Here is a 24416-nt window from a genome sequence, read left to right on the forward strand (position 1 = left end):
GTCTATACTTTATAAGTATAGATCTATAATATTTGGACAATAGGACTACATTTTTTCAAAACTTCAGAGGTCTAATAAGATGAGAGTTTTGTATCCTCAAGAGTTGTGAATGGGTCAGCCCTCAGAATAATTGCATAAACATAGTGACTTGTTATTAGTTTGGCAAAGCTTTTAGCAGAGTATTCAAAAGTTAATAGCTGTTTGGAAGCATTTTAGAAATCAGTTATTATCTACTCACTCTGAGTTAAATTCTTGTTTCACTCTAATGGTGCCCTAAATTGCTCATTGAAACCAAATTGAATCCTGAGGTTAAAACAAACTTGATGTTACTATCTTATATGAGAAAAAATTATAATAAAGACTAAATGACTTTAGGATCATCCAATAGGTCATGGGTTAATTTTTCAAGAAAAAAAAAAAAGTCCAACAGATTAAATTAAGCTATCAGATTCACTTCCATTGGAAAAAGAAAATCCTGATCTAGAACAACTCAATGTTTTCAAGCAACTTAATGAATACATTAGATCAATAAAACGTTGAAATCAGTTGCTGCAAAATGCCCCTAAAACATGATTTGGGTAGGAAAATGCTTCATATACACTCAGTAAATGTTAGCTCTCAGCAATACAATTATTAGGGAGTCTGAGGCACTGCTTTCACACTGGAGAAAGTTTTACCACTGACAAATAGTCAATAACCACAGTTCTTACTTCTTGTCTGTTCTGCCTTGAGAAGGATTTACTGGTGAGAAATATATTCCCCTTCCTCACAAACATTAATGAGGTGTAGTGTTCTGGATTTTGTGGTGGTTGTTCTAGTTCAGTCTTTTATTTTTTATTATTTTTTTACAAATACGCTAGCTACTCAATCCCCAAACAAGTGTTCTTTTAAAGCCAATGGTGTCTGCCTTCCCATTTAAAACCAAAACCAATTTTAAGTGTCACACTATGTATCACAGTATCCTCACGTGGAATTATGTTCCTGTTGCCTCATCTAAGTTTGCACCCAAAACAGGAGATAAAGGGAGGGCAGGGCTCAATAAAATTACGCATTTACTGTCATTAATCTATGTAAAACAATGTAAGCATGCATGTGTGCATATAGCCACGTGTGTATACATATCCATACACATAAATATGAATTCAATTTTTAAAAATCATATGCTTAAGAGATGGGAAGATAGATTATTTTTATCATTTGCTTTGAGGAATATATATCACTTCTATAAGCAGTACAAACAACAAACTTAAGTATCTCTGGTGATAATGATTAAACAATATGAATGTACTAAATACCATATTACTGAATTGTACACTTAAAAATTGTTAAGATAGTAAGTTTTATATGTGTCTTACTATAATAAAAATGTTAATAATAAAGTATGTCTAATCTATGAAGAGGGCATCCCTGGCAGCTCAGCTGGTAAAGAATCTGCCTGCAATGCAGAAGATCCCAGTTTGATTCCTGGGTTGGGAAGATCTGCTGGAGAAGGGATAGACTACCCACTCCAGTACTCTTGGGCTTCCCTTGTGGCTCAGCTGGTAAAGAATCTGCCTGCAATGTGAGAGACGTGGGTTCTACCCCTGGGTTGGGAAGATACCCTGGAAAAGGAACCGGTTACCCACTCCAGTATTATGGCCTGGAGAATTCCATGGACTGTAGTTCATGGCTCTCAAAGAATCGGACACAACTAAGTGACTTTCACTTTCACTTTGACTCTAGGAAGCAAGAACAAGTAATAATCACCATTCAAGGGCAAGTACAATTCCCACAAGACCATCTACCCCTTGTACACCTATCATCCCTGGATCCCAAATTGGGGTCTAGAGAGGACATGCCCAGAAGCTCATTTTGCTCTATGGTACCCCCAGGGAACAGATGAAAGTAAGATATTCCCAGCTCAAATCTGACTGCAAGACCATTTTGGAAGAGTGTGTGTTGCTCAGAGAGTACAGTCTCTAGCTGCAAATTCAAAATATTTTTATGTGATAAATATGGTGGGAATGTGGAGGTGGGTTACCTAAAGACATATATGTTACCCAGAATTATTGGCAGTTCATGTATGACTATTCTCTCTACAAATTTGTGGTTGCACTATGCATATTGTTAAGGTCTCCTCTTCTCACTGTGCACACTTTCAATGACATTAAATATTCTTTTAAGTAGTAATTTTACAGCCACCTCCAGATGTATCATATTACTTAACAAATCCCTTATGCTTAATCCTTTAGATTATTTCCAGTTTTTCTCCATTATAAACAGGATTGCCATGAGCATTGCTATTCAAGTACCTTTTTTTACCCACTCTGTGGGCAATGGCATACTCCTACTTTTTTTTTTCTTTTTTTTTTTTTTTGATCAATAAGCTTTATTTTTTAGAGCACGTTTGGGTTCATAGTAAAATTCAACGGAAAGCAGAGTTCCCATTTATCCCGTCCCCACACCTGCACAGCGCCCCCTACTGTCAGCTTTCCATACATCCATGAACCTACACTGACTCATCATCATTATTCAAAGTCCAGAGTTTTATATTAATGTTTAGTCTTAGAACATATTTTTTGTATCAAAATATCTCATCCTTAAGATAAATCCCTTGAAGTGGAATTGTTGAGAATCAAAGGATATGAACATGAGGCAAAATTTGACACGTATGTTTTGAGTGTCACTTTCTCCTGAGTTTAAACCTGAGACATCTTCCAGTGCGGCACAATAATTTGCAATCCAACATATATGGATTCAAACCCCAGCTCTGGACTTCCTAGCATGCTGTCTTTTGGTGCAACTTGACCTCTAAACTTCAGTTCCTTCACGCGCAAAATGGGGATAATTCCAGCCACTTCAGATGATCACTGTGAGAACTAAATGAAATCATGTGTTTAACATGCTGAGCACAGCTCCTAGGATCAATGGCTCTTTTTGCCAAGAATGTGCTTGAGGTCAAGGCTGTATACTGAGTCAAAGTTCTGAAAGTCAGAGTTCTTTCCTGGCATTTTAATAAGATATACCACACACAGAGCATCTCTCTCCTCTCTAGAACACCCACTTTGATCTCAGAGATCATTGGTGAAGATCCAGGCCATCCAATTACATGACTGCATGACCAGCCTACCTGCATAACCCACAGTATGTTGAACGGGATGAGTTGGTCCCAGTTCATCCTTACCTCCTCATCCTGGCCAGGATTTGCTGTGGGTGATACAGTTCCTCCCTCCACTGACTTGGAGCTTAGCCATGTGACTTGCCTCTGTCACTGGACGTGAGCAGATGTGAAGTCTACCACGCCCGCTCAGAAGTTCCCGATGAGCTCATGATGGTTGACTGAGCTTCCTGGCTTCCTTCCTGCGTCATGAGGAAAAGCCTGCCCCTGTGCGGATGCTCTTCGACCTGCACCCTGGACACGAAAGGCATGAGGGTCAGACGTGAGCTCCACTGCAGCCAACCCACACACCAACCTGGGAGAAATTAATCTGTGCGGTGTCAGCCACAAGATTTGGGGGTCCGGGCTGGGTAATACCCATGGTTGTTCATTTCTACCAATGGAGGCATGCTTGACGGCGGAACAGAGACATCAAGGGGGAGGAAGGTGCCTCTTGAGGGAGCATATTTGTTCTGAGACATTTACTAAAAGCAGAGTCACCACAGTGACCCAGCCTTCCTTTCCTAATAAAGGCAAGGTACCGCAGAGTGTTAGCAAAGAGAATATGGTTGAGAAACCGGAGCCAAAGCCCCAAGGTGGCCAGGCTGGTAATGGAAGTTGGCCTTGTCTCACTTTGGTTATTTCTCTCCAGCAGTGATTTACAAGGTGATAAAGAACTTCAAGCCGCAAAAGGTACTTAGGCTGTTAAAAACCAGCTTTTTATGATCCCTTGTTCTTTATAGTACATGTTGTTTCATTAATCAAATGCTTATTCTATTACAAGTCCCAAACCTTTAAGATGGTGGGACATTTCATTTTTATTGCTCTGGAGTGGCATTAAAATCCACATGTTCCCTAGCAGGGCACTGGTGAACGCTTAGTGTGCGGGCTCTTTGCATCTTCTGTTCTCTTTGATCCTATCTATTTTGTATTAATATTTTGGACTTCAAAAAAAATTTTTTTTTTTTTTGCTATTTGCTTCATGTCAGTACTGGAATAAATGCTGAGAAAATTAGCTAAAACCCTTTTTGTTCCATAGCCATGTGTTTGAAGTCTAGAACTAGTCACTGATGTTATAATCAAGCACACGGGCTTCTATGGTATACCTCATCTCTTCTGGCCTGAGCTTCAGCTAGCTCTGTCTTATCCTCAGCTGGTAAAATCAGATGCTCCCATCCAGTCGGCCAGGAGCAAAGCCTGTTTGAGTCTTTCTCTCTCTTGTCAAACATGGGTTTTATCCTGGAATTTCTTGTTGTGCATTTTCATGACTAAAATGATTAATCTGTCATTTTCCAGTTTTCATTTTTAGATTGCTCTGAGTAATAAATAAATATTTATACCTGTCCATTTATAATTTGTAATCATTTTGTAACAGCCACCTCAAACCATTCCTTAGATGAAATATGTATTAGATTAGTAGAAAGATAAACTAATAGAGACATAGATCAACTAATATGAACAACACTTTTTCCAGGGAATTATAATGAATAAATATTTCAGAGCCTTTAGAAGGTGTTTCCAGACAAATGCAACTCCTGTCTTAAAATTGCCTAGACTATAGAAGAAAAGATTTGAAAAATTTTTTTAAAGAAATGGCAGGCTCCAAGCTGCTGTTTATCAACAGTATTTGATAAACAGATCCTATTGAAAGAAAGGAAGAAAGGAAGGAAGTGCAGAGGGAGGGAGGGTGGAAGAAAAGACTAGTAATCTCCAACAGAAACTGGGAACAGAGGAACAACACTGAGAAGCAAAGAATCCCTCCCAGTTCCATTCCAATGGGAGTGGGAATCCACTTCTGATCAAGGTGTTGCAGGGCCATGCTCCCTCTGAAGACTCTCGGTAATTTTCAGTAATTGCCTTAACTGGTTCCTTCCTCTGACTTCAAACAGAGGGCATAGACCTCGGGGGGGGGGGGGGGGGGGGGGGGATGTGTAATGAGCCATCTCTCCCCCTCATATTTGCCTTTTCCTTTTACAACAAAACTTTTAATGTTTACAAATCTGTTTGCTCCACACTCTGCTGAAGGTGGTTTCTCCAAGCTGGCAAGGCATCATGAATCCCACATCTACTGCTTCCTTATGTTCCTTTCCTTTGATCTCTCTATAAAATTTGACTCTAATGACTCCTTTATTCTTAAAAACCTTTGCTCTGATAGCTATTTCTCCTCCTATCCATCATACCATCCCTGTTCAGTCTCACTGGCTCTCTCTCCCTCCACCATCTATCATGGGATTAAGTCCCAATCGAGCATTCTCTCTCCTCCTCTCTCCCTTTGAGCGCTCACTGGCTTTTCTGTTAAATATGGGGATGATTCTAAAGCATCTGTCTCTAACACAGACCTCATGCGGATGTTTCATCCCCTATAGTAGGCTTCCTCTGGGATGGGCAAGTACACCTGTTTCACCTCCAAATGCTGTTCCCCGAATATTTACTGTGCGCTTCTTATCAGACTGATCAAAGCACCTTCCTTTCTATTCCAAGTTCCTGAGTCTTCTCCAGCCCCACATCACCACCCACGTGGATTATTACAGTTGATTTCCCTTAGGTGGCCTGAGCCCAATCTCTTCCTCCTCTGCTCTGCCATGAAGACCAAGGGGCTTTAAACCAAACATGGGCTTAGAATCAACTGTGGTAGGTATGATGATTTCATTTTAAAGCCTATGCCTGGTCCCTACACATACAGTAGGTCTTAGGCAGGGCCCTAAATTCTATATTAAAAAAAAAACAACAGGTTATATTAATTTCCTAGGTCTATGGTAATGAAGTATCATAAACTCGGTGGCTTAGAACAACTGAAGTGTATTCTTGTTTCACAGTTCTGGAGGCTGGAGGTCTATTGGTAGGGCTGTGTTCCCTGTAAAGGCATGAGGGAGAGATCTCTTCCAGACCTCTCTCCCAGCTTCTAGTAGCCTCAGACTTTCCTTGCTTCAGATGCCCATCTTCTCCCTATGTCTTCACATCTCCCTCTGTGTGTGTCTGTCTCTGAGTCCAGATATCCCCTTTTTATACGGACATCCATTACATTGAACTAAGGTCCATTCTAATGGCCTCCTCTTAACTTGATCACTTCTGTAAAGAACCTATTTCAAATAATGTCACATTCTGAGGTACTGGAGGTTAGGATTTCAGTATCTCTTTCTTTCTGCTGTGCTCAGTCGCTTCAGTTGTGTCCAGCTCTTTGCGACCCTACGGATCGTAACCCACCAGGCTCCTCTGTACGTGATTCTCTAGGCAAGAACACTGGAGTGGGTTGCTGTTTCCTCCTCCAGGGGATCTTCCCGACCCAGGGATCGAATCTGCGTCTCTTATGTCTCCTGCATTGCCAGGTAGGTCTTTACCCCTAGAGCCTCCTGGGAAGCCCTATCTTTCTTTGGGAGGACACAATTCAACGCACAGCATAAGTAATCCCCACCACACCATAAATTTGTAAACCACTGATACAGATCCAGGTTTAGCACATTACAGTCCTCCTTCAGTATTCACAGGGGAATGGTTCCAGGACCCCCTCCCGACCACCAAAATGTGTGGTTGCTCAAGTCCTTCAAATAAAATGTCATAATACATGCATAATATTTGCATAATATTTGTACACATAATATTTGCATAATCTCTGACACATCCTCCCATTCACTTGAAATCACTTCTAGATAATTTATAAAACTTAACACAATGAAAGTGCTATGTATTTGTGTTTGGGGACTTTCTGGAATTCTTTTTTTCAAATATTTTTGATCCTCAGTTGGTTGAACCCAGAGATGTAGAACCTGCAGTTACAGAAGGCTGACTGGACATCCCAGCAGCCAAAAGTCCTGCCTGTTTTTTGAAATAAAGTTTGATAGGAACACAGCCACATGTACTTAATGGTATTGTATCTCTGGCTGTCCTCAAGCTATAACAGTGGAGTTAGTATTTGCAACTGAGGCTGCATGGCCCCAGAGCCTAAAATAGACGGTGAAAAAGCTTGCAGGTCCTGACCCTACACCATTGCTATCCAAAGTGAGGGCAGATAACACTGATGGAAGTGGAGATTTTTTTATGTGGCTTCCCAGGTAGCTCAGCTTTAAAGAATCCACCTGCAATGCAGGAGACTCTGGTTCGATTCCTGGTCCAGGAAGATCCCCTGGAGAAAGGACAGGCTACCCACTCCAATATTCTTGGGTTTTCCTGGTGGCTCAGACAGTAAAGAACCCACCTACAATGCAGGAGATCTGGGTTCGATCCCTGGGTTGGGAAGATCCCCTGGAGGAGGGCATGACAACCCACTTCAGTATTCTTGCCTGGAGAATCCCCATGGACAGAGGAGCCTGGTGGGCTACAGTCCACGGGGTCACAGAGAGTCTGACACGACTGAGTGACAAGCACATACAGCACAGCACACATGGAACCAAAGAGCTACTCGTACAGAGAGACGGGTACTTCCTTCTTAATTTTCTTTCTATTTTCACGGTTCATGAAGGAGAGGATTTGTTTTCTTGCAGATCTTTATAGAATCTGGTTTTGACCAAAAGAGAATAGACTTCAGACTTAGAAATGTGAACAGAAAACAGTACCTACCTAGAATTCAACACGTTTTTCTTGGATTTACTTTTTATGTTTCTTTCAATTAATGACAAGTGGTATTTGTTTTTCGTGTATAGTAGGGATGTAATTTCCTTTGAAAATAGACTAATTACATAGAAGAATAATATAAGGAACAAGATGAAGTAATATGTAGAAAAAAATCCCAAAGGTATTCACTAATGGCTAGTTTTCGAAACACTGCCCCTGTCTAATGTCACATCATTTGCATGATGTCTCTCCCCTGCTCTAACTTCTTCACTGGGTTTCCTCCTCACTCTAATATTCAAGGCCATCTGCACTCTGTTCCCACCCAATGCCTACAATTTTGGCCGACCGCTGCCTGCTCTGGACATAAACCAGCCATGAGCCAGGCTTCCTGGCCTCTCCTCTCTCCACTGATCACATAACTGCCTTTTCATCTGTGAGTCAATTCAAACACTTTCCTCATAATTTAATACTATTTTTCCCCTGTCTTGCTCTCTTCTCTTTGTCTTGGCTAAGCCACATCCTATCCACTTTTCACCAGTGAGCTCAAGCCCTACTCACTGGGTGGCAATGTGACCTATGATGTGACTTTCTGCAGATCTCTAACTGCACGTCACTGTCTGTTTGATACAAACTGGCTTTGATTCATTCACTAGATATTTACAGAGCACCTGCAAGTATGAACTTTGTCCTAGATGCTGTAAGAATATAATAGTAAACATGACATGTGAGCCTTGCCTTCACCAGGCTTTTAGTCCTTGGAGGAGGAAAGTGAAAGTCACTCAGTCTTGTCTGACTCCTTGCGACCCCATGGACTGTAGCCCGCCAGGCTCCTCTGTCCATTGGATTCCCCAGGCAAGAATACTGCAGTGGGTTGCCATTCCCTTATCTAGGGGATCTTCCTGATCCAGGAATTGAACCCAGGTCAGATACTTTACCATTTGAGACACCAGGGGAGCCCTTGGAGGAGGAGGGATGACCAAAGCTCTGTGGGGATTAAACAATTGAGTATCCTGAAAGGGAAGGTGTGGGGGAACGGGAGCCAACAGCAGGGAGGTCTTACCTATTTGAGAAAGCTAGATCAGCCTCCTCAAGGAAGTGAGAACCAAAGGATGAACTGCAGTCAGCTTGGTGAATGAGGAGAACGGGGGAAAGGGGAGAGGGCTGGGGTAGAGACGGTGAGAGGGGTTGAGGGGAGAATGGGAGAAGAGGTGAAAGCAAAATCTCAAGGACAGGAAATGAGAGAGAGTGAACACGGAGGTTTAAGGAGCTGTCGGAAGGGCACGGCAAAAGAGGGGAGACGGTACAGCAAGGAATGATACTGCGGAGAGTGAAGCAACTTCCGCAAGGTTATGTACTTCTTATACTATTGAACCCTGGAGTTTACGGAGATGCACTCATGGGCTTAAGCCAGGCAGTGGTGTGGTCATGCCTTATTTTGGAAAATGCACTCTAACCTCAATGCATAGAAAGGATTGAAGAGAGACAGGAGGAAGGCCAGTGAGGAGCCTACTGCTTCAACCAAAGGATGAGGCCATCTGGGAGGGGCAGCGGCTTTGGAAATACAGGAGGGGATTGGAGAGAGATTCAGAGAGAACCCACAGGACTTAGGTTGGATGTGTGGAGTGAGGGAGAAGGAAAGATCTTGGAAGTCCCTGGACTTTGTCTGGGACAACCTGGTGGGTGGTGATATTTACTAAGACAGGAAACCCTAAAGGAGGAGTGGAAACCAGCTGGGAGGGTTGGAGGGAGGCGTGGGAAGGGGATGAGAAACTGTGAAAAGCATTGTGCCTTTTAAGCCTCAAGAAACTGTGAGCTTCCCACGTGGGATGGTACCCTGGGCAGTCCTGGGAACTATCCACATCACAGAGCTTTGCAGTCTTGTGAACCTGACAAAAGCTAAGGACATGCACACAGATTTTGCATAGAATTTTAGGGAAGTCACAGACTCCTGGACCCTAATAAGTGCTCTGATGGATAAAAATAGAACATGCAGAATTAGATGAGAAAATCCAGGAAGAGAATAGAGCAGATAATTTAAGGCAGAGCACTAAGGAACCCCAGCACCTAAGAGACACTTCCCGTGGAGGGAGAAGAAGAAGCAGATTGAAAACAATAGCCTAAGAAATTGAAGAAAAACTTTTGTTTAAAAGGCAGCAACTGAACAAAGGTGTTTTCAAATCAGTATCATTCTGCCCGTTCATTCTAAATAACACATCTGCAGGTTCTTGAAAGGCAAGGGCCTGTACTTCTTCTGTAATCCTGGTATCTAATAACTGATTCTCATTTGGCAAAAAACTCATACACAGTGCTTGTGCTCCGTCGCTAAGGCTTGTCTGACTCTTGGCCACTCCATGGACTGTAGCCCGCCAGGCTCCTCTGTCTGGATTTCCCAGGCAAGAATACTGGAGTGGGTTACTCTTTCCTTCTCCAGGGGATCTTCCTGAGCCAAGGATCAAACCTGTATCTCCTGCCTTGGCAGGCAGAATCTTTACCACTGATACCCAGTACCTTGAACTAAATCCACAAATAATGAGGAATTAGTAGGCTGAGCTTGCTATTACTTCAAAATAGCAAAGCAGCTAATCAAGTAACCTCTGGAATAAACACTATGTGGAAACCATGGGGTAGTCTATCAAAAGTGGCCTGGAATGTAATCTCTCCTAAACACATGCTTGTGACGGGCACATGAAGCCACTCGTGGAATAATATGAGCTGCCTCTATTCTAGCAAAGACTGATATGACTACACAGAACACTCAGAGTGGGGACAGTCACTGGGCCAGGAATCAGGAGAACTGGGTTCCAGTCCCGATTCTGCCACTCAGTAACTGGATTGCCGTGGGCAGGCCTCTGCACTTCCCTGGGTCTGAGGTTCAAGTTCTGAAGTCTGGTATCATCCACTCTGTGCCTTTAACGCTGAACATTAGCGATTCTACAGATGTTTGGGCAGATGAATGCTGATAGCAAATGATCTATAAATTCTACTCGACAGTACACCCCTTACACACTGCAGAACAAAAGCAATTGTTACCAAACTTTGCAAAGCTGCCAGCATGTTATTAGGTGTACAAAAGATGGATTCTTTCTTTTTCTGAGAAGTGTTCCTTCTGATTATTTTGGCCGGTGAGTAATTTCTAAGAGTGGGTGACGGTGATTAATTGCCAAATGCTTCTAATCTATTATCTAACACCACTCTGTTACTAATGGAAAGAGGGAAATGAGTAAATTCCTTGCCGATCTATACCTAGCATAAATAATAATTAATTTTCTTTATAAACCTAAGTTTTCTGAATATGTTGAGAGAATAAGCAAAAAAAAATAAAACATGACCTTAACAACAAGCAGATGGCATTCTCCTTTCTGTGATTATGTACACTTTTGAAGTTTTACAGAAACCACACAACACTCATGCTTTCAATTATTTTTCCAGCTAACAGAGGCAGACACCAAATGCACTTTTTTCTTTATAACTGATTGCTCTTCCAGTCCAGTTCATGTGCCTGAGTTGGAAATACACCTCCATGAAGGAAAGAGAAATAAACTTTAGCAACCTCTTGAATTGGCATCCCCAGAAATATTTGGCTAAATTTAAATCATCATTTGGCTAGGTCCCCACTCCCACTTTCTTTTTTGGGGGGAGGAAAATAAGGAAAGAGAACTCGAAGAGACTGGATCCAATTAAAGCAACTTTGTCTTTTCTCTATATATTGGAAAAAGTTACTGCACTGGTAAATATTAAGTACACATGGACTTTTCTGTTGTCTCCTCCTCGTTATCTTCTTGGCTGTATCTTTTCAGTCCAAACCAAGAGAATATTTACAGATAGAGACGGGGCATGCTTATTATCCTTGCCCAAAGCATTCTAAATTTTACATACTATCTGCTGAGGTCTTTCTGAAAGTGGAGAGAAAGAAAATAATAATACTAGAATTTGAAATATGTATAAAATCCAAAGAGGTTAGTAAGAAAAATGTCAATTAGGTTCATTTACTTGTTAATTCAAAAAAATATTTATGACATACCTCCTATGTCCTGGCAGTCTTCTGAGGACAGAGCTAACATCTCAAGAGCTTGGTCTCCTATGTCAGATTGTTACCCTCTGCACTGATGCTGTGTTTTAGGGTGTATGACTTGACTAATTGTGCTTTCACGAAGTATGCATAATTAGATTCTTCTGGGGGGTTTTGAGATGTACACTTAATTTTCTACTAAAGTGTAGTAAATTTACAATATTACATTAGTTTCAGGTGTACAACATAGTAATTCAGTGTTTTTACAGGCTATATGCCATTGATAGCTATTATAAAATATTGGCTATATTCTCTGTGCTGTACAATATGTCCTTCTACATTATTTATTTCATATATAATAGTTTGTACCTCTTAACGATTCTTCTGGAGGTGACGAAAAATGCCATTTGGAAATCTCAAGTAAGCAACGCATGACAAATGCATGTCAAGACTTCTGTTTAATTTGACATTTAACTGTTGAGGCCTGTGACATATGGGTGTCTCTGAGTACCTGGCCTGGGAGTCTCTGCAAGCCAGTCCCTTGTCCTTCATTTCTGTACATTCTATCACCCTGAGCAGCTCCTGGCCCAAAACGTTTTCTACACATGAAGCTATCAAAACTTAATATTTTGTATTATGACTCCACAGCAGTCAGCTACTTTAAAGTAGCTTTAAATAGTGAAGTTCCAAACAATTAAAGAATAAAAGTTTCCTTCTTTTTTTAAGCCATGCCCTATGAAGAAAGCATACTTGTATGGCTGTGGTAGGAGCCTCATAGAGAGGACCTCACCTTGTGGATGTGTGTGTAGGGGGGTGGTTGGGGGGTGAAGATCATCCTGATGTAGGAGATAGATGGGCTCCAGGTTAGACTTTACAACTGGCCTCCTGTTTACATTTCATGGGGCACAAAGAAGGGTGCTTCAGGCTGGGTACTTGTAATGGTTAGCACTTTCTGAGACGAGAGATAGGTGGGCTCCAGGTAAGGCATGGACAATTAGACTCCTTTTTACCCTCCAAAAAAAGTAACAACAGAAACAGGATAAATAGCCAGTCCTTGTCTCTTTAACCCCTTCAGCCAATAGTCATGGCAGAAGTCAAGATAATAGTCATGGTAAGGACCAAGAGGCACAAAACCCTATTTGAGTAAAGGATTAAGGGGTCTCCCTCCCTGCTCTTTCGGGACAAGGGAGGCACTACAGATGCTCAGAAAGGCTCCTTGTGGGTCAAAATCCAAGGGATAACACCAGACCATGATGAGTATTGCTCTTCCCAGAAGCCTTCACTTCAAGATCCATTGTGGTTGAGGGGTGTGTGCGCACCCAGGGGAGTGTCCCAGGGTAGGTCAGGAAAAAGAAACCAGATAATTGGCCCAAAGGAAAGACAAAGACCCGGAAGAACTGCCCTATATAAATGACTTAACCACCTCTTTACTACACTCCTCCTCACTAGGGGGGACGCCCACACTCTCTCTCTGGGTATGCATCCCTGCCTGCTTCTGTCTTAACTAAACACACTGTTTCTCTATATGCTCTCCCATTTCTTGTTGGGCTGTGTCTCTAATAAACTTTGTACCTGCATTTACAGTTTCTGCCTCTGTGATCAATGCATTTTTCACTAGGGGCAAAGACCCAAGGAAAAATAGTTTCTAGCCTCTAGCCCTTGCTGGTCTGGTGGCTAGGATTCCTGGTTCTCATCCAGGCTATCCAGGTTCAGTTCCTGGGCAGGAAATTAAGATCTCGCTTCACGCCACGGCTCACTGCTGCCTCGCTGAGATCAGTCTGTGACACAGAAATCACCCAAAGGGGGCTTCTCACAGTGCACACACCCAGATCTAGTCTCAGTCTTCCTGACCAGATCTCACGGGAGAGAGGGGATGGATTTTCAGGAGGGCCGAGTGCCTCTATGTAGTCCTCTATGGTGTGGAACCCTTACAACAGGATTTTAAAATGTGTGGAAAAAGCTAGGATGCAATCCAGAATTAAGAGGCCTGCACTAGAGGGAGAAGGCTTCGTTCAGTCTTTGTATTTCAGACACCCTTTTCTTTAGGCAAAAAGTCGCCCAGGGAACAATGGGAAGCTGGACTCTGATCTCCCGTCTCATTTTCAAATTGATGATTTAATTGAGTGCTTCCTGCAGGGATGTAGAGAAGTCTCCTGATTCATTAGCATTGATGGAATGAGCAGCCATTAATAGAGGGAGATTAGTTTAAGCAAAAAGGGATTAAATCTAGATTCACTTATTATCTTTTCCGTTGTTAGTACTATGGAACCCTGTTGTGGAGAGATAAGGACAAGAGAATTGGTGATCGGGCAGAATATGAATCAATTAACAGATATATTACATGCCTGCTCTGTGCAAGAATCACTGTGTATAGGATGATATAAAGATAAAACATGATAGAACTGAACACACACACACACACACACACACAGATGGAGAGAAAGATGAGAAAGACAGAGAGAGAGAGAGAGAGAGACACAGAGTCATTTTTATATTTACATTTTTCTTCCTTTATTACAGAATTTTGTTCTTTTTTCTTTAAACCTCTTCCTTCAAACATAGAGCTTATCTAGAAACAATTTTTTTCCTGCCCTAAAATCATTAAATTCTCTGGAAACATCTTGAAAAGTATCAATATTAGATTTTTCCCAATTGAAATTATTTGCATACAGCATAGCAGAATGGTTCCCAATCCTATTAGACCAGGGCCCTCTTTAAAAAATGTAACACCCCATTTGTTACCCTGAAATGAAATCCTTTGATGATATAATCTACCTGGAACCTAATTTATTTTTAAAAAATCTTTAAATTTGTTGTGTTTTAAAAAACATCAAACATTCGTAGTATGATAGTAAACAGAGGTGATATCCAAACTTAAGAAATTAATATAATGCTATTATAGTAATATATAAAAGAAATAAAAGCAAGTAAAGAAAAAAGGCATTTTAGGCATAAATAGTATGTGTTTCATTTTCTTGATTCTTTTCCTTTTTCATATAATAAGGTAATTTTCAGATATCTCATCCTAAAATGGTGAAGAGTTTTAAAAGAAGTACTTTCATGTATTCGTAACTAGGAAACAGTTTCTTCACCAGTGATTCCTAACCTTTGCTGGGACAGACCCCTATGATCACCTGAAAGATCTTTTCACAGGAAAAATGTACAAATGCACAAAAGCACTTGTACACAAACATTTCCTGCATCTGATGACCCCAGAAATCATCTGTGATCCTGATTAAGGCCCTCTGATAGTCCAATGATGAAATGTTTCAGCATCATTTTCAAATGCAAATATTCTAGAATCACTATCTACCTCTGAATGCCAGTTGTCTGATGAGTAAATTCTATACTCACTCAGGCATGTAACTATCAAGGTTTAGTTTATGATTTTATAATGTCTCTCCATAAGCAGAACCTTAAAGAATCATCTACTGGCCACATTTTAAAAACCATTATAAAACATGACAATTACATGAGCATAGCAAGATGCAGTAAATCCTTCTCATCCTGGATCACTTCATGCAAAATTTGAGTAGAAACAGACTTATTTTGTATCTTTTCCTCAAGTGTGAAAATTTCAGATAAACACATGTGAGTCCCTCCAAATTGCCACCGTACCCTATCACTGAATAGCTTTCCAGGAGGAAGAGAGCTCTCATCACCCATCGTGGCCTTCCGTCTCCCTATCACCACTCATCTATTTTGTTATACACCACCTTTAATTTTCAATTTACTGCAAGCGTTTTATCATATGTTCATCTCTAACTAGCATGTACACAGGGCTTAACATGTGCCAGGAAATGTTTCAAGCACTTTACTAATACTGGAAGTGAAAGTGTTAGTCGTTCAGTCATCTCCAACTCTTTGCAACCCCATGGACCGTAGCCCACCAGGTGCCTCTGTCCATGGGATTCTCCAGGCAAGAATGCTAAACTGGGTTGCCATTCTCTCTTCCAGGAAATCTTTTCAACCCAGGGATCAAACTTGCATCTCTTACGTCTCCTGCATTGGCTGGCAGGTTCTTTACTACTAGCAACACTCAGGAAGCCCTAAATGGCAGCTAACTGATTGCCAATCTCCTATACAACCTTCCTCTCTCCACCTTACAATTAAGAAAACCATAAAATCCATAAGGAGAAAAAAATACAACTATACGTAATCCATGCCTTTGACATAATGAAGCCAATTGCTTTGATCTTTAAACTACCTATGGGTCAATCAGAATCTCAGTCAATGCCATAGTCATTCATGAAAAAATAATCAAGCAAAGTGATGAACTTAGACAAAGCACAGACAATGTGACAATGTCATCCTCAAAAGGAGAAAGTCCAACATCAAATGCCAAAATACATAACAGCACCAGAGACAAAAAGGAGCCTTGCATCCCTGGTGCCTTAGACAGTAAAGAATGTGTCCGGAATTGCAGGAGACCTGGGTTCGATCCTTGGGTCAGGATGATCCCCTGGAGAAGGAAATGGCAACCCACTCCAATAATTTTGCCTGGAAAATTCCATGGACAGAGGAGCCGGGTGGGCTATAGTCCATGGTGTCGCAAAGAGTCGGGTAAAACCTAACAACTAACACTTCAAAAACTTGTAATTGCAGTCTAGAATTGCATCTACAGGGATAATCAGATACAAGGAGAAGAGGTAGTGAAGGAAAGAAGAAAATAAAGGAAAATTGAGTACCCTGAGAAAACAAAACAGAGAGAAGAAACACCTAACCCTCCCCTATTCCTCCAAAATTGTCTATTAAAACTGCACAGAAGAGGACAAAACTGACAGAAAAGGGTGTATTGAACTATAAAACCTGCAGGTAAAACATAAAGGATTTGAAAAAAACCAACCACCTCCATTTAAAGTTACTGTAAAAAAAACACAAAAGATATAATACACCTAACATAGTATTAATTGTTAAGTGTACAATTTAGTGGCATTAACTGTTTGTAATGTTATGCAACTATTACCACAATCTATTTCCAGAACTTTTTCATCACCCAAACAAACTCTGTACCCATTACCTCTGACTAAGAAAGATTTCTAACTCTTATTTAAATCCAGATGCAATGAAACACTTCTGATTGCTTAACAATAAAATTTGCATGACAAAATCAAAAGATAAATAAATGAGGATAAAATATTAGTAACATAATCACAGATAAAGTATTAATTCTCCTAATGTACAAAGAACTTTTCCAACTAGGATAAAATGACCAGAAATTCTATAAAAAAAAAAAAGGGCAAAAGACAAGAAAAGGTAATTTTCAAAGACAGAAAAAAATAGTCTGAAAGCATATGGAGACGGAAAGATTTTTCAACCTCCTTCATAAGACAAATTAAAACAAGTACAGAAAGACAGCCTCCAAGACCACACAAGGGATCCCGGGACAGGAAAGAGATCTTCTTAGAATAGCATTGATGGAGAAGGGGCAGGCCACTTGGCAGTACCATTTATCCAGGGTCTGAGAACGTAAGTGGCTGGGGCCTCCCTGGTGGGTCAGATTGTAGGGAATCTGCCTACAATGCAGGAGACCTGGGTTCGATCCCTGGGTCAGGAAGATCCCCTGGAGAAGGAAATGGCAACCCACTCCAATATTCTTGCCTGGAGAATTCCATAGAAAGAGGAGCCTGATGGGCTATAGTCCATGGGATTTCAAAGAGTTGGACATGACTGAGCAACTGACATTTTTTTGCTTGAGAATGTAAAGGTTGACTAACATCACCAGTATTAGGGAGTCAAAAGAAGAGCAATCAATTTATCACTGTAATTCTCACAAATAACATGTTCTGGATTTCCTATTATTTAACCCCTGTTGATAAAAATTGTGAGCTGCTTCGTAGGTGGTACGGTAGAAGGGTGTGAAAGAAATATATGAATGTAAATGCACTGAAATTTTAGTTAAAGGTTGTACTTTTTGAACAGTTTTCAGTTCAGTTCAGTCGCTCAGTCGTGTCCGACTCTTTGCGACCCCATGAATCACAGCATGTCAGGCCTCCCTATCCATCACCAACTCCCGGAGTTTACTCAAACTCATGTCCATCGAGTCAGTAATGTCATCCAGCCATCTCATCCTCTGTCATCCCTTTCTCCTCCTGCCTCCAATCCCTCCCAGCATCAGGGTAGGTTCACAGCAAAATTGAAAGTCCGGGTATTTCCCATATACCTCTGCTCCCCCACATGTATCCTCTCTATTATCAACATCCCCACCACAGTGATATATTTGTTACAATTGATTAACCTACCATGACACATCCTATTAACTCAAATTCCATAATTTGTATTAGAGTTGACTCTTAGCATTGTAGAGCCTATGGGTTTGGACAATTGCACAATGATATGTTTCTATCATTATAATATCAGAATATTCTCACTGCCCTAAAAATCCTCTGTGCTCTGTCTTTTCATCCCTCCCTCCCCATAATTCCAGGCAAACACTGATCTTTTTACTCTCTTTATAGTTTTGCCTTTTGCAGAATCAGTTGGAATCAGTATGTAGCCACCATAGGCTGACTTCTTTAACTTATGCATTTATGCTTCCTCTGTGTCTTTTCATGGCTTGATAGCTTATTTCATTTTAGTGTTGAATAGTGTTCCATTGTCTGACTCTATCAGTTTATTTAACAATTCACCTACTGAAGGATATGGTGGTTGTTGCTAAATTTGGGCAATTATGAAAAAAGCTTCTGTAAACATCTGTGTGCAGACTTTTGTGTGAACATAAGTTTTCAATGACTTTGGATAAATACCAAGGAACATGATTCCTGGATTGCATGGTATGAGTATGTCTAATTTTATAAGAAGTTTCCAAGGTCTCATCCAAAGTGGCTGTTAGCATTTTGCATTCCCATCAGTAATGTATATTAGTTTCTGTTACTCCACATCCCCCACAGCCCTTGGTGGTGGTGTCAGTGTTGTGGATTTGGGGCATTCTAACTAGACAGGGTATTAAAAACCAGAGACATCATTTTGCCAACAAAGATCCGTAGAGTCAAAACTACGGTTTTTCAGCAGTCATATATGGATGTGAGAGTTGGACTATAGAGAAATCTGAGCGCTGAAGAATCGATGCTTTTGAACTGTGGTGTTGGAGAAGACTCTTGAGAGTCCCATGGACAGCAAGGAGATCCAACCAGTCCATCCTAAAGGAAATCAATCATGAATATTCATTGGAAGGACTGATGCTGAAGCTGAAACTCCAATACTTTGTCCACCTGATGAGAAAAGCTGACTCACTGGAAAAGACCCTGATGTTGGGAAAGATTGAGGGTGAGAGGAGAAGAGGGCAATAGAGGATGGGATGGCTAGATAGCATCACTGACTCAATGGATATGAATTTGAGCAAACTCCAGGAGACAGTGAAGGACAGGGAAGCCTGGCATGCTGTAGTCATGGGGTTGCAAAGAGTCAGACAGGATTTAGTGACCGAACAACAGCAAAACATGGGTTCACATTGTGTTGGGATGGAGCTGAAAGGTTGGTTCGGTCTGGGCTCAGGCCAGCCAGCTGAGCCTCTCTCTCCTTGTGGTTTTTCATAAATGGGCTTCTTCACATGGCAGCAGCAATATTCTAAGAAAGAGAGCCCAAAACCTGCAAGGTCTCAGGGGCTTTAGATTACTGTACCACATTCTGTTGGTCAAAGCAAGTCATAGGGTCCACACAGAGTCAGGTGATGGGGAAATGATTACATCTCTCAATAAAGCTGCAAAGTCATGTGGCTGTATTTTTCAGTCTATCACAACTGATAAGAGTCTGAATGTACTAGCACAAAATGAAACTTAAATGAATACTGATATTTTTTAGTATTAAAATTAATACTAAAACCATTAAATTTACATTTCTTAATTTTATTTCCCACCATCAGTAAAGCCTTTAAATAAGTGAATATCTGCCCACCGTAACATCTCCACATCTTTCCTTCAAATCATGAAAACAATGAATTCAGCAAAGTATTCACTCTGTTTATAACCTGAGGTTCTTTTTTTTTTTTTTTGGCCAAGTCGTGCAACATGCAGGATCCTTGTTCCCTGACCAGGGGTTGAATTCTAGCCCCCTGCCATGGAAGTGTGGAATCTTGACCACTGGACCTCCAGGGAAATCCCCACCTTTCTTATATCTTGATCAACATTTAAAGCCCCCAACCAAGATCTATAAATTCTTTTGACCTCTCTCTAGTTCAGTGTTTGGTTCTCATAGAAAACAATGTAAGGGTTTCCTCTTTTTATAGATTAAATCAGCAAGTTTCTTTACACACCTAAAGATGAAAGAACTGATCAATATATGGTTTCCACTAGAGATAACCCAGTTATGGAAAATCAATACTTTAAAATGTTTCAACTACCATTTAAAACCCTGCCTTGTATAGTAAACAGACTTCAGGGACTCCACCTGTCACACATCAGCCAGAGAAGAGGCATAAATCCACATTCAGAAATATGTGAAAGCGTTGGCTTTGCATAGACCGTGTCTGACAGACATTTATCAAGCTCACAGTAAACATCAGGCCTTTTCTCTGGCCTCAAAATGTGAGCAAGACCATCAAAACAACTGCACAGCTTTTATACTGAGCCAACTCTGCCTTTCTCCAGGCCAGTTCTCAGCTGGAGGCAGTTTTGCCCATAGGGGACATTTAGTAATGTCTAAAGATATTTTACATGTCACAACAGGGGAAATACTATTGGCATCTAGTGGGTAGAGGCCAGGGATCTGCCAAACATCCTACGGTGCACAGAACAGCCCCCATGATGGAGAATTTATCAGCTCAAGATGTCAACAATGCTGAGACTGAGAACCCCTGTCCCAGCTGTGTCCTCAAGAAAAACCAGAACTGCTCACTGCATCAGGGTGCAGCGTGGTGTATAGGAGCTGGGTTCCATCATAGCAGCTCAGGAGAGCCAATCATGTGTTCCTTGTCCTGTCTCCATTTTTAGGGACATGACACTGGTAACTTGAAATGGATCATGATGCAAGTATGCACATGAGGAAAACCGACAAATGCTACAAATGAGAGCCTCTTTCCAGGAAGCTAACTGTTAAACATTTATCAGCACAACAGCGGGTGCAGCCTTACCCCATTGGAGTAATGGCCTGTGCTCAGTCCCTAAGTAGTGTCAGACTCTTTTGCGACCCCATGGACTGGATGGGGCCCACCAGGCTTCTCTGTCCATGGGATTCTCCAGGCAAGAATACTGGAGTGGGCTGCCCCTTTCTTCTCCAAGGGATCTTCGTGACCCAGGGATCAAACCCACGTCTCTTGTGTCTCCTTCATTGATAGGCAGATTCTTTAACCACTGCACCACCTGGGAAGCCATAGTCTAGCAGACTCTAATTTCTGCTCCGCTGGAGGTCTCTAACTTCCTGGGCAAAAGAAGTAGTTCGTTAGCAACATGCTGCTGATGACACAGGATGACCAACAGTGTATTATCTAGTGACTTAGGTAATCAAAGTGAAAGGTAATCTTTCTATGGAAATGTATTTATTGCCTAAAACACCCACATCACACACACACGTACACAGAGACACATGACATGTTACACATGTTACATCTTACACACACAGTGTACACATGCACACTGGCCTCTTACTGATGCGGTGCAGTAACCAGCAGATCTTACACAGAAGGGAAGGTTTCAACCTTTCCCAGTGTAGCACCTGGGCGCAGAGGAGCAGCGATAGAGAAGCCTGTGCGCCTCACAACTTTGTGGAGCAGAGACGCTGCATCAACTCAGATTTAAACAAGAGAGAAACAAGTTACCTGTTTAACCCATTGCTATTTTAAAATTTTCTCAAAAGAAGTCAACCTTTGAGATGACATGGCTGGACCTTGAAGGCATTATGCCAAGTAAAGTCAGACAGGAAAATATAAATAAATACTGTATGATCTCACTCAGACGGTAAAGAATCTGCCTGCAATGCGGAACACCCAGGTTCTATCCCTGGTTGGGGAAGATCCCTTGAAGAAGGGAATGGCAACCCACTCCAGTATTCTTGCCTGGAGAATCCTGTAGACAGAGAAACCTGGAGGGTTATAGTCCATGGTGTGGCAAAGAGTCAGACACGACTGAGCAACTTAACACTTCACTTTCATATACTTAAAAAAAAAAACTCATAGAAAAAGAGATCAGATTCATGGTTACCAGAGGCAAGGGGAGAGGAGGGGGAATTGGAGGAGGGGGTTGAGAGGTACAAACTCCAGTTGTAAGATAAATAAGTACCAGGGATGTAATGTACAACATGATGACTATAGTGATGCTGTATGATATATTTGAAAGTTGCTGAATGAGTGAATCCTAAAAGTTCTCATCACAAGGGGAAGAAAAACCACTTTTTAAAATCTATAGGAGATGATGGATATTAACTAAGTTTGTGTGATAATCATTTCACAATATGTGTAAGTCAAGTTATTAGGCTGGGCAACTTAAATTTATAAAGAACTGTATGTCAATTACAGCTCAATGAAACTGAAAGGAAAAAAGTCAAACTTTTATATTAACTAATAGAATAAGCACTGACTGCGGGGTGAGGGTGGGGGGAAGCTTCAATAGTATTTTTTAAATAGCACATTAGCTTTCCCTGAAAGAAATATTATTGATATAAAAATTATCAATATTTGCCAGTATATCACTATTTATTTGAATTTTCAAGCCTAGAGTTTGAAAGAATTGTTTTCTTGATGTTAAGTATAAAGATGGAAAGGCACATAGACAAGAACTATTGGGCTGGCCAAAAAGTTTGTTCTGTAAGATATAATGAAAACACCTAAAGGGACTCTTTTGGCCTAACAAATATTTTAATGTAAATAAAATATGGGAAAACTCGCTTTTTAATATTCATATATATTTGATGCCAGGCTTCCCTGGAGGCTCAGCTAGTAAAGAATCTGCCTGAAGTGTGGGAGACCTGGGTTCGATCCCTGGGTTGGGAAGACCCCCTGGAGAAGGGAATGGCTATCCACTCCAGTATTCTGGCCTGGAGAATTCCATGGACTGTGTAGTCAATGGGGTCACAACGAGTCAGACACAACTGAGTGACTTTCACTTCATTTCACTTATATTTGATACAAAACTAAAGAACTGAAATCTGTTCAAACCCTTGAACTTCTTATAACCCCCACCCAATACCATTATGGACCTGTCTCCAAAGTTAAGTTGCACAATTATAATACCAGGATAAGTTAGAGCCTTAAAGAACAATTCTGTTTAATTAAGGTGTGTGTGTATGTGTGTGTGTGTGTGTGTGTGTGTGAGTGCATGCATGCACGCACTCTGTCATGACTGACTCTTTGTTACCACATGGACTGTAACCAACCAGGCTCCTCTCTCTATGGAATTTTTCCAGGCAAGAACACTGGAGTGGGTTGCCATTTCCTTCTCCAGAATATCTTCCTGACCCAGGGATTGAACCCACATCTCTTATGTCTCCCGCTTTGGCAGGCAGATTCCTTACCACTAGCACCCCCAGACTTTAGAAAATATCTCAGGAAGAGTCCCATGGACAAATGGACAGTATAAACTGCCTCTCCTGGGAGAAGACACAAGACTAGGGTCAGCCAACTTCAGCTTAGTTGGTTATCATGCATTACTATCACCCCTACTTCAAAAAGCCACCCTAGAGAGGAGCAGCTTCATAGACCTCTTCCACCTCAGAATTCTGAGGGGGGCACTTGATGTTCATCTGCACAGCCAGCCTGCAAAGCTCCTGAATCTGTTCTGTGTCTCAGACCAGGGGTCCCCAACCTCTAGGATCTAATGCCTGGTGACCTAGGTGGAGCTGATGTAATAACACAAAGTGCATAATAAAGGTAATGCATTTGAATCATCCTGAAACCATCCCCCCCACCCCAGTCCATGGGAAAATTGTCTTCCATGAAACCAGTCCCTGGTGCCAAAAAGGTTGGGGATCACTGGGGAATTGAGACTTTTGTCAACAGAAAGTGATCCCAGAGCCAGCAAAGAGACTATATATTCTTTCCCTGTCTTTCTAGCTCATTTTTCTTCTTTCTATAACTAGAAGAGGGAGAAAAGGCAAAAAGACCTTTTGAAAAAGCTACAGAATTTGTCTAAGTCCACACCTTACGTATCTTGGAAGTCAAACTGATAGGTTATAAAGGAAAGGTGGGTTTCCCTGGTGGCTCAGATGGTAAAGAATCTGCCTGCAATGCAGGAGACCTGGGTTCAATCCCTAAGTCGGGAAGATCCCCAGGAAAGGGAATGGCTTACCCACTCCAGGTTCTCATCTAGAGAATTCAAGGACAGAGGAGCCTGGCAGGCTACAGCCCATAGGGTCACCAAGAGTTAGACACGACCTAACACTCACCACCTGGAGGAAAGCTAAGAAACCTTATTTAGAATTTTAAATTTCAAACCCCAGGTAGCCAGTGACCAGATAGTGGATATCTGGAGATTCAAAACAGAAAATAAATCAAGGTGATTTAGGTTCAGTCAATACATTCCTTCCAGAAAAGAAAAAAAAAAAAAAAATACTCTATTTTATTAAATATATATCCACAAGCATAATGAACTTGTTATGCCAGTTATAGTTAAACTTCCACTCTTCAGCCTCGATCTCAGGAGGAAATGCGACCTTTGGAGCAGGTCCCATTCTTCCTTTCTGCCATAACAGATTTGGCAGAGAGGGCCTACTGAGAGCCTCGCCTTTCTCTGACGCTGAGTCCAGCATGACATCCCCTAATGGTATGCTCATGCCCTAATCCCCACAGCCCACAAA

General features: G+C 41.4%; 1 long non-coding RNA gene across 1 annotated transcript in view; it reads right to left on the reverse strand.

The window, feature by feature from the left end:
- Positions 1–1645: 1645 nt before the first annotated feature.
- The window catches only part of LOC122432357, a 160645-nt gene continuing 137874 nt past the window's right edge, over positions 1646–24416 (reverse strand). The window contains exon 3 of the long non-coding RNA XR_006266806.1: positions 1646–3391. This is a non-coding gene — a long non-coding RNA (uncharacterized LOC122432357). The remainder of the gene's footprint in view (positions 3392–24416) is intronic.

This window comes from Cervus canadensis, chromosome 31 (assembly GCF_019320065.1).
Source record: "Cervus canadensis isolate Bull #8, Minnesota chromosome 31, ASM1932006v1, whole genome shotgun sequence".
Taxonomy (NCBI): domain Eukaryota; kingdom Metazoa; phylum Chordata; class Mammalia; order Artiodactyla; family Cervidae; genus Cervus; species Cervus canadensis.